The following is a 12,696-nucleotide window of genomic DNA, read 5'->3' as shown; positions in this document are numbered from 1 at the left end:
ATATGCTCACTTCACCCCACCGCAACTTCTAATGGTGTATTGAAACCATAATCAAGTCCATTATTTTCCCAGATACCCTAAAGTCTAAATTATGGATTTAATACACTTTTAATAGGAATTTTACCGATATGTTATTTAAATTGTGTTTGGAGATAAATTTCCATTAGAAAATCTTCGGATGCTTTCTTTTGTTTCATATCTGGTGCCTGGTATCCGCATTGGAGTCTGATTATATTCGAATTCGCGTCGCGTAAGGCCATATTTGGGGAGAAGCACTCTTTACCAAAGATTTTTTCATAGTCAGGGCTCGAATCCGAAACCTCCGGTTAAGGGAAGAGCAGCTTCATCCGCTACACCACATCCTTTGGTAGACTTCATAGAAAGTTAAACGGCAATTAATACTTCAGTATTTACAACTTCTCATTGTCAAACTAAAATTAATAAAATCATTATCTATTATCGCTATATTAAATAATAAATAAAACTATTTATCAAGTATGCAGGGTGTTCTAGAAGGCTTCTGTTTCTATAGCGGTTACTAAAAGTATGAAAAAGGAAAGAAGCGGGAAGCCCGGGTCCAGTGCACAAAAGATACAGGAGAAGCACGTGGGTGCTTATATTAGCCGTCGATTTCAATTCGTTACGTTGTTTGAACGGTAGAAGATTAACTTGTGTTAGTTACTTTGGTTAGCCGAAAGGACAGCTATCTCCATGGTAGTTGCCTCTATTTGACTGTAAGGTAAGGGGTGATTATGTCATTTCATATAAAATCATCAGAAAAAGGCAACTCCGTAACGTGAGTTTTAGGTTTTCCCCGATAAAGCGAAATTGTACATAGGGGCCCACCTGAAACGTGGAATAAGTAAATTACATCTTTATTTGTGTGACTTATTTAGATTTGATATTTTTAAGTAAATAATAATATTTAATATATTAATAAGCAAATAACTCACATTATGAAAAATGTAAACATCCACTAATTAGAGTTGCCATCTGATTTAGTGAATAAACTCTTTTCTTTCTGAGTTTGTGGTAAAGGGTTCAAGCTCGATCAGTAACATAATAATTTAGTAAAGGGTTCAAGCTCGTTCAGTTAATTTTATTTTTATATTTCTTTACTTGTTGATGCTTAGATTCTGTATTATTTTGATGTTGTTATTGTTTCTTTTTCTATGATTTCGTCACTACTATATTTCTTTTTCTTTTAAGGTTATAATTTTGCTTGTCTTGAAAAGATGATTTATCGGAAACAACATGAATATATGTACTAAATAAAGGTAAGTTTTGAGTATATATTATTTTTTTCAGATTCTATTTGTGGATTTCATGGGATATGTTGTTGGTGTAACGGAGGAGGAAGGAAAATAGATTGATATTGGTTGAGAGGACTTTTCCTTTTTTAGGAGCTTTTATATTTTGAGGTTGGGCTAATTATTAGGTTTCCACATTCGGCGAAAACGAAACTTTGAAGGGACAAAAGAAAAAGGTCTTTGGTCGGCGGCTCAGTTTTGGACTTTCTTTAAATAGACAGTCAACAATTTTTCACAATTTTGATTTTCGATTATGTGGTCTTAACTCTTAAATACTCCCTCATTTTGCATTTAATTATCTATAATGGACTTATCACACCCCTTAAGAAATGATAAATAAAGTATAAGTATATTTTATCATAGTTCGCATAATGTTGATAACATTTTAAGAAGTCTTGAAAAATAATTTTAAGAATGGATAAGGGTAAAACAGGAAAAAAAAAATTAATTTTCTCTTGATTTGCTAAAAATAACAAATAAAAATAAAAATATATTTTTATTATAGTGAAAAAGAAAAAGTGAATGGAGGGAGTATGTCATAATTTTTGTATGACTCACTATAAAAGTTGTCATTAAAAATAAAATGAGAAATTTAAGTTAAATTATTCTTAAATTTAAAAATACATCAAATTTTTTCAATAGTTAATAAAAAATATTATCATATAAAATGAGACAAATAGGGTATTAAACTTGCACATAGAGTTTCGAAAAGAGTAGTGAATGCAATAATAGTTCATGTTTACCAATTTTATCCTTGTAAATACGTGAAAGAATATACAAGGAAAGATCATGTCTTTGATAATGATAAACAAATTGAGAAAGTGATATATGCCAACTATATGCTTGAATTATTACTAAGTGATTCACATGGAATTTCGATTGACAGACGATATTTAAAATTCCAAATTGGGAATTGTGTAATCGACAAGTGGTAGTTGACTTTCTTTTTTCAATTTATATGTCACGAATTATTAATTAATAACCCATAAAAGCCAATAAAACTCCTATTTATTATACCAGCTGCCACCTCTCAGAGCTCAATAATTATATCAATTCTTTTACATATAATTTCCGAGGCCTGCAATTGGTCAATAATATGGCATTATTTCTTTAATTTGTTCACAAGCATAATCAATCATTAATATTTGTTGAAGATAATGATATTGTCGAGTCAAAATATACAGTTTAATCTCTCTATAACAATATCCTCTTATAACAACACTTTATTATAATGGACAATTTTTTCTTTGAACTAATTTTTCTTGTTATATTTTACCTATCTATAACAACTTTTGACCTATTGATAACAACACGATAGGGGATTCAAGAATTACTACAGAAAAACAAGAAAATCAAGAAATGTGTGGAAGCTAAAAGAAAATATGGAAACGAAAAAGAAGACAGAAATTAAAGATAGATTGAATTCAAGAAAGAGTTTCTTGAATTAAAGAAGTTTATTCTTGAAGTTGAATCCTAGCAACAATAATTAGCTAATGAAAAACTAATCGCCTTTGATAGAGAATTAAAAACAAGAGATAGATTGTGAAATCCGACACTTTAGAATAACAAGAACACCAATAAGCCTAAACTTATCACTTTTCTTGAATACCTATAAGTGATCTAAGATTTCGAAAAGGGTTTAATCTTACCACCTTAAGTTGATTCTAGAAGTTTGAAGAATAAATCCAAGAGTAGCCACACACAAGAGTGTAAGAAAAATCTCACAATTTTTGTTAATATTGTCTATATTAATCTGCCCTAAAAATGAAGAAGACACCCCTTTATATAGAGAGAGAGTCACGAAATTCTACCACAAAAATAAATAAAGAAAGTCCTAACTACTTTAGACAAAAAATCCAAGTACCTTAGGATAGAGAAGACACTCCTTTATATAGAGAGGGAGTCACAAAATTCTACCACAAAAATAAAGAAAGAAAGTCCTAACTACTTTGGACAAAAAGTCCAAGTACCTTAGGATAGGATCTTGAAAGTCCTAAACTAATCTTGAAAATCTTAAAAATCCTGGAAAAGAAAGAAAGTTCTAACTACTTTAGACAAAAAATCCAAGTACAAATACCTTAGGATAGGATCTTGAAAGTCCAAAATCAATCTTGGATAGAATCTTGGAAATCTTGAAAATCTTAAAGGAAATTTGCAAGCAGCTTGGCACCAACTTGCACTCAACTTCTAGCACGACTATTGTACCCTTCTTAGACATCAAGCAAGTCATTTTTATATTATAAAAATGTGACTTCATGTAGGACTAATTGAGCTGCAAGTTTGGACACATTTTAGGTGCCAAAATGAACCAAAAGTGGACTGATTAGGACCTTCTTCAAAGGATGTCTCTTGGGATCCAATACTCCTCTTCTTTGAAATAAATTTGGGCCATAAAACAATTATAACACCTAGCCAATTCATATCCTTAATCCTTGAGCTCTTCTCCCAATTAACAACTTCATTATTTGCACTTGAAATCTAATAACTTTGTTTTGCAACTCTATAGCTTGACATCTTGTTAAAGGCCCTATTTGAGATTCCAAACCTTCGTCCTTGTCTTTGAATATAGTTGAGCTTCCTATGATGCGATCATTCCCCTCTTCTTGAAGAAAATTCGTCCTGCAAGAAAAAGAAGATAGGCACTAGTACATGGCATCCACTAATCTGAAAAAATGGTAGGAATAAAATAAGATAGTGACCATATGTCCACTTAACCCAATTAAGTCTAAGAGGTGTATATACTCCCCTGTAAAGCATATGGACATCATCATCCCAATAAAATTTATGTTTACTTAGATTTATCTAATAAAAACCTCTCTTAAGGTAGTCCAAAAATGTGCCTAACAAAGAAATTACAAATATTGATCACACATCCATTTAAAATAAGTATCTTTAGCACATGTATCAAATAAGACACTTTTATGATATAGCCAAGTATCAATTACAAATCTCATGGATTCTTCTACATATAAGCTATTCAAAGAAGCACATAAATTCTCAAAAAGGGTAGAGAACCCATAATTACCAAAATAAAAGTTTCAATATATTCAAGCTCGTGATTATAACTTTCCCAATAATATTTCTAACATCAACAGATTCTAAATATTTGCTCAAACTGTCATATAAGAGTCATAGATAAGCTCATGAAAGAGTATTTGATCACTAACGTCACAATAATCATGCATAACCTCTATACTAGTAGAAAATACTTTTACCGGCTCACAATCAACATGACTAGAAGAATGAATTCCTATCACACAACAAAAATCACATTCTAGCAATTTATCACATGAAAACTCATTAGCCACTTGAATAAAAGAAGAAGAAATACTTAACTCGTTCGCAAGCCTCTTCTCATAAATTTCATGCCTCTTTCCATAAAGTTGGAATACATAATCATCTATGTCACACTTAATTTTAAAAGGAAGCAAATTATTTTTGCACTTGAACTTAGATATTACAGTTAATGACTTAATATGCATCAAAATATCATCATCCACAAAAATAATAAAGTCACCAACATAAGAAATAAGAGTATAGTTCATTACCTGACGAGCAAAAAAAATACACGTAAATTGTGGTCGCTAGTCAAAGATAGTATAGTATAATATCGTGTCCACAAGGATTGGATTTAAATAGTATTCTCGTAGTTTCTAGCTTGATTGCTATCCAGGAGGATCAACCGTTGAGATTTATATGATTAATAATAAAATTTAACTAAGAATCTAAAGCTAATGACAATTGCAACAAAGGTAAGCGAGGAAGTTATCAATGGAAGAGGATAGGGTTTTGACATAATAAGTGCAAAGATAATTGTTTGGGATCTAACTCTAGATAATTCATTTTCAATGTTCAAGTGAGTCTCTCGAATTCACTCTTTTATTAGTTCAAATATTCAGCAAAAACTCCTATCTCGATTAAGTCTTAACCTCACGAGATGAACCAATTTAAGCACTATGAAGATATGAAAGAATGCGCAGTGGATCGGTCTTTAGGAAAACCTCTTTCGATTATTTTCCTAACTAGATTTAATCAGTGATTCAACTAGCCTCTTTCGATTATTTAGAAGAATCTATGAACTCAACCAACAATATAATGTAAAGACAAGTTATGCCTCTTTCGATTACAAGAACAAGTAAATACAGATACAATAATTAAATCTTCCAAAAATAATTTAAATACATAAAAATAGAGTTATAATCCACAAACAATCATTAATACACCAAATCCATAAAAATCCAAAAGGATCTACTCCATATACATGGAGAAGTTCTTCACAAATGTAACTAAAGTATTGGAAAATATAAAGTCAATCCAAAACCGGATCTTGAGTGAGGAAGGAATGATGAAATCCTTGTGCTTGTGTTCTTCCAACTCCTCCTTAGCCTCCTTATATCGAAAATGTGTCAAAAGTCCCCAAAATTGTGTTTTTCCGTGTGTTTAAGCCATCCCCCAATAATCCCCGGATGAAATTACCCTTTTAGCAGAATTGGAAAGTCATTCTAACATTTTTGGACTACCGCGCCGCATGCTGCGCCGCCCCATGTGGCACGCATGTAGGAAATTCAAATAACATGCCAAAATATGATTCCTGGCCACTTTTTGCACTAGCCCCCCGCGAGGTGGTAGTTCAAATTGTGGCCAGAAATTAGTTTTTAAAATTTTTGACATCCAGACTTGGTTTTCGACTCCGAACGTGATAATTGCTTGGGATTTTACTCATACTTAAAAGCTACAAATTAGGGGTGGGCGTTCGGTATGGTATTTAAAAATTACGGTTCGGTACTTCGGTATTCGTCATATCAATTGTGCATACCAAATACCGTACCCAAGTACTTCGGCACGGTTCAATATCTTCTTGTATAGTTCGGTACGGTTTCGGTATAGTTTCGGTACCGTACCAAGTCTTTGTAAACTAAACAGTGATGAACTACTAAACTCTAATTCATTAGAAAATTTCTAATAACATGATAAATGAGCATAGCAAGAAGAGAATATGAGCAATTCCTTCTAATAATTAAATTAATAATTTGGGATGGGTAGTGAAATAAGGTGCACTTGTATAATTCGGTTTACCGAAATATCGAAACCTTCATATCGAGGACCGTACCGAAATACCGAAATTCATATACCTAAATAGTACTTAAATACCGAATAAACCGATACCGAAATACCGAACTAATTCGGTTCAGTTCGAAATTTAATTTTTCGGATTTTATGCCCACCCTTACTCCAAATAGCTCGAATTAGCTCTACAACATCTACATAACTCGTAATTACCCTTACAAGGCATAAAATACACAATACGTGCAGAAATATTACCAATTAAAGCTCAACACAAGTAAAGTGCAGTGAATTAGAGTGTAATAAGCGACTAAAACTCGAGATTATAGCCTACCATCATTACCTCCCAAAATACCTTAGGTATTCTAGAAAGCCCAAGAAATCGAATAAACCAATTATACATACCACACTTGGACTTATTTACCAATAGAATATCATCACCTTGTATTCTTTTATGCAATGGATCCAACTTAGCAATGTCTTTAGGGAACTCCATGTTATAAAACTGTAAATATGGATCAAAATGGTCAAAAAGTTCAACAACAAAGAAATTAACCAAGATTTTATCTTCCACCATCCAACAAGAATAGATTTCACCAAATTCATGTTGGAATGCAATTGGATCCTTTGTCTCCGTCTCTTGCACCTCACCTCCCCTTTCAAAAGGTATTTTAACACGTGGTTGCACAAAATCACAAGAACTAAAACAAAAAAGAGCTAATAAGTTAGGAAGTAAAGAAACTTTTCTCTTGCCTACACTCTCTTTGGCTTTTATCACAAGACTAACTTTCTCATCACCCTTAGCCTTTTTTTTCTCACTAACGTTTTTTTCTTTTTCTTCACTCAAATCCTGTTGTGTTTCTCTCTTTACCTTATAGACTTGTGTTATCGCATTGCCTTCTCTCTTTTCTTTTTTTATCAAGATCACTCTTTACCTCACTTGACATCCCACTCTTTTCACTCAAGACAACCTCTCATTTTTCCTCTATTGGAATGTCAACATGCACTCCCTTACTCCTCTCATTCTTTTCTCTCTCATATTTTTCCATATTCTCTTTAGCAATCTTTTCATCTTCACAAATTTGTGAGGGAGTCAAAGGCCCAAGAATGAGTTTCTTCCCATTAACTTCAAAAGGGTATCTATTTTTTTCCATACTATATGAAGCACTTCTATAGACATACCATGGCCTTCCCAACAAGATATGAAAAATATTCATGGGAATAACATCACACCAAATTACATCCTCATACCTTCCAATAGAGAATTGAAATGACATTCTTGTATCTACCTTTACTCCTTCAACATGTAGGGTTCAATATGTTCAACACAAGGCAAGTTTAATTTCTCAACCATATAAGTGCTAATTAAGTTATAGCCAAATGCTTTGTCAATTCTAAGGGCATAAATTGCAGACATCACTTTAGCTCTTGTTTGAAAAATAATGTTACCATTGTCTTCCTTCCATTCGGTATACTGTAAGTTTGACTTTTTAAGTTGTTGAGTCATAGATCTCCTCCTTCCAGTGTAACTACCTGTTTGAGACATCTTGACATAGATTAAAGGAAATATGTATCTCTTAAATTTGGTGTTTTCCATATAATGCTCTCACCTTTCTTTCCTTTTTCACTCAAAGCAACTCTTGATCGTTAATCTTTAGATTTATTAATAAATCTTACTTGTCACAACCTTAGTGATAAGAATGTGGAGTTAGACAAAAGGAAAAAGAAAGTGAAGGACCAAACCTACGAAGAATAGGAATTGGTTATTCAGGAAAAAAAGAAAATATTTAAGAAACCTAAAACCCACAAGAATAAGGAAAGGAGTTACCTTAATCTTCAAGAACTAGGATCCCCTCTTCTTGTTTCTTTCTTGTCTTGAAAACCAAATTATACTTGAATCTGAAAATAATAATGAGCAATAACACTTTTTGGGCCGATTTTCATTTTTTTTTTTTGTCTTTTTTTGGTTTTTTTTTTTATCTTTTTTTTTTTTTTGCTCAAGAACCACCCAAGATTAAAATCTTGATTAGCCTATACTCTTATACCACTTGATAACAATACGATAGGAGATTCAAGAATTACTAGAGAAAAACAAGAAAATCAAGAAATGTGCGAAAGCTAAAAGAAAATAGGGAAACAAAAAAGAAGACAAAAATTATAGATAGATTGAATTCAAGAAAGAGTTTCTTGAATTCAAGGAGTGTATTCTTGAAGTTAAATCCTAGCAACAACAATTAGCTAACGAATAACTAATCACCTTTGATAGAGAATTAAAAACAAGAGATATTGTGAAACCCGACCCTTTAGAATAACAAAAACAACAATAAGCCTAAACTTATCACATTTCTTGAATACCTAGAAGTGATCTAAGATTTCGAAAATGGCTTGATCTTACCACCATAAGTTGATTCTTGAAGGTTGAAGAATAAATCCAAGAGTAGCCCTCACACAAGAGTGCAAGAAAAATCTCACAATTTTTGTTGATATTATCTATATTAATCTAACCTAAAAACAAAGAAGACACTGCTTTATATAGAGAGGGGGCCACAAAATTCTACCACAAAAACAAAGAAAGAAAGTCCTACCTATTTTGGACAAAAAGTTCAAGTACCTTAGGATAAGATTTTGAAAGCCCAAAACCAATCTTGGAAATCTTAGAAATCTTGAAAAAGAAAGAAAGTCCTAACTACTTTGAACAAAAAGTTCAAGTACCTTAGGATAGGATCTTGAAAGTCCAAAATCAATATTGGATAGAATCTTGGAAATCTTGAAAATCTTAAAGGAAACTTGCAAGCAACTTGGCACCAACTTGCACTCAACTTCTAGCATGACTATTGTACCCTTCTTAGACATCAAGTAAGTTATTTTTATATTATAAAAATGTGACTTTATGTAGGACTAATTGAGCTGCAAGTTTGAACACATTTTAGGTGCCAAAATGGTGCAAAAGTGGACTGATTAGGACCTTCTTCAAAGGTTGTCTCTTCGGATCCAATACTCCTCTTCTTGGACATAAATTTGGGCCATAAAATAATTGTAACACTTAGCCAATTCACATCCTTAATCCTTAAGCCCTTCCTCCTAATTAACAACTTCATTATTTGCACTTGAAGTTTAATGACCTTGTTTTGTAGCTCTTTAGCTTGACATATAGTTAAAGGCCCTATTTGAGATTCCAAAGCTTCATTCTTGTCTTTGAATATAGTTGAGCTTCCTATGATGCTATCACCTATAACAACAACAATCATTAATATAACAATGTGTTCTTTATAAACTTACCTATTTATAATAGCCATATAAATTTTTTAAGATTACCAATAAAAAGTCTAGAGATTTTGACCAATGATTTTAAAACTTTAAAGTACCACTTATGATAAAGTATATTATGTTAGTACATAGTTCCATAATTAAAGATTTTATTCAATATTCATTAAAAGATATATTTATATATTTTCGGATACCCTTGTGCTAAAAGTTTGGACAAAAACCTTTGCCAATTCAAATATTATATCGGTAGTATGACACTTGAATCTACAAAATAAAACTACAATTACAGAGTTCTTTGAAAAATCTTGAAAGAATTAAATCTTCAAGTAACTTTAAAATGTGTGCCTTAAAGTTTAAATCTTTGTACATTTTGTTATGAATTTAATTATGTATTAGCTTTTTTAATATTTAATTAGTAGAATATGCATATCTTTTGAGATTTTAAATTTGAATAATTTATTACTTTTTATATGAAGGGAAACCTTGACGTAACTGGTAAAGTTGCTGCAATGTGACCATGAGGTCACAAGTTCTAGTCGTGAAAATAATCTCTTGCAAAAATGCAGGAAAAGACTGCATACAATAGACTCTTGTAGTCTGATCCTTTCCCGGATCCCGCGCATAGCGAGAGCTAAGTCCACCGAGCTGCCCTTTTATATGTAACATTTAAAACAAAAGAAAAAAATTAATTCTTGAATATTTTTTAGTCTATAACAACCAATAGTATTTAAACGTCAAATATTATTATTCAAGAAATAAAATTGTTATAAAAAGGTTGACTGTAATTAGTTTATTCACACATCTATTTTGTCTCTTTAAAAAAAGTCTAGGGACAGTACAATAGTAACCATTATTAGAAATCTTATGATTAATAAATGTAAAATTTATTTCACTAATAAGGTAAGACGACGATCGTAACTTTCATGTCTCAAATCCAAATAAGTTAGATACCAATTATACGAATTAACTCAATTTCAAGTTAATTTTACAAAAAAAAAGGTATAGTTGAGATAGCACTAGAATGTCTCTCTATTTCCTACTGAAATTTAAATCTCTAATAATGAAGAAAACAAAAGTGAATCAAATATAATACAAAAAGGCTAAAGGGAAGTATCATATATTTACTTTAGCAAGAGCTATTAGTATTAAATTATTGAGATGGCTAATTATGGAAGAGAAATATATATTAAAAATGGTACAACTTCAATAAGGTGCAATGTAACCAGAAAAGGTAAGAAAGCATTAAACTAAAAGCTGAAGTTAATATAATGTTTTAGAACAAATGATTGGTACATTTCGTACCCAAATTGAAATGGTTGGTACAAGTAATTTATTTTAAAATTTTAAAAGTACGATGACTTATAAAAGAATATTCATTCACACCTAATAATGTACAAAATGCCAAAAGGTTTTTAACTACTTTATTTTGAATCCAAAAGGGATTATTTTTGCATCCGCGCTCTCTCGTTTAGTACTATCATACTCTCGAAATTTAATTTTCTTGCCATCTTAATGTAATTACTTTTAAATTTTTTTACTTGAACTGTCAAGATTCGATTTTTTGTGTAATTACTACCATGGTTACTATCGACCCGAGCATAAAATAAAATTAAAAAAATGGACTAAAAGCATTAGAGTAAAACTAAAATCAATAATGTTTTAAAACAAATGATTGGTACGTTTCGTACTAAAATTGAAAAGGGGTTGGTACTAGAAATTTATTTTATTAAAAAATAAAAAGTGCTAGTATGACTTATAAAAGAATATTCACACCTAATAATGTACAAAATGCCAAAAGGTTCTTAACTGCTTTTCTGAATCCAAAAACCTCCCTTCATATGCAATCTGACAAAATCATATTTTTATAGTATATTGTATATATATGTTATATATATAATTTTTTTATTAAGCATTAAGTAATATATATTTTATTTATTTTAAAGTTTATTTGTTTTGGTATAAACTTCGAATGCAAATAAATATGTATGTTCACTCACTCCCTTCATTACATTTTCGCTTATACATAGTTAATTTGATGGCTTTTCTTTTTAAAATATCAAATTGGATCAATTCATTCTAATAAAATTTAATATGTTTAGAAATTATGCGGAAGTATTTACAATATATTTCATTTCAAAATGGTAAAAGAATTTTTACACGTATTAGCGATTTGAACACCATAAGTAGAGAATAGAGATCGTGAACTCGTGATCTTTATTATATTAATTTTGAGTATCCCTATTCAAATTAAAGATTTTTCTTTTTGTTAAATAAATTATCTATATTTTCTCTTGTTGCAAAAATGTCACATTTGCAGTGGCTGATTCCACAAGGAATCTTTACACGTTTAGCCATATCCCCACCATTAACACACTACAAAAGCAAAATCTATTTAACTATTCAATCATGCAGCCTCATTATCACAATAAATGAATAATATATAGATTTATTGATTCTTTGTATAGTTGTATACAATATGCCAAACAAATTCAACCCATTATATTTTTAGGTTTAACCATAAAATATCTTATAGTATACTAGTCTGTTTGATTTGAATTCACATTGTTATCATTTATTTATTGAAATTGGCAAATATGTTTTTTAATTAAAGGTTCTCCATTCTTATTATTTGAATTCGAAATATTTGGTTAAAAATAAAAGAATTTTAATCTCCAAATTAATCAGACCAATGAATACCGAATGAAATGGTTAAACTCGTGTTCTTTCCAACAGAAACAAAAAAATAATTGATAGCCATAGGAAAGTAAGGGAGCAAATAGACAAATAACAGCAAAAACAGATTTTTGTAGTGCAATTTCTTGGGCAAATTTTCAGGTCCAAGGGACAAAATTAGTAGGAAAGTAGCTTCATAAAGTGATCCATGCTTCATTTGCCCACAACATTAGTTTTTACTTTCCCTTTATATTTACATCATTTTGTCCTCTCCTTTTTCTGTCCTATTTCAACTTTCTACATATATGGAATTACTCGTTTCGATCCTATTTATGTGATAGTGTTTGAGTAGTCGGAATTTAAGAATTTATTTTTTAAAAAT

The sequence above is a fragment of the Nicotiana tomentosiformis genome, chromosome 12, assembly GCF_000390325.3.
Source record: "Nicotiana tomentosiformis chromosome 12, ASM39032v3, whole genome shotgun sequence".
Lineage (NCBI taxonomy): Eukaryota > Viridiplantae > Streptophyta > Magnoliopsida > Solanales > Solanaceae > Nicotiana > Nicotiana tomentosiformis.
The sequence above is the reverse complement of the archived record's forward strand: the minus strand, read 5'-3'. Positions refer to the sequence as shown.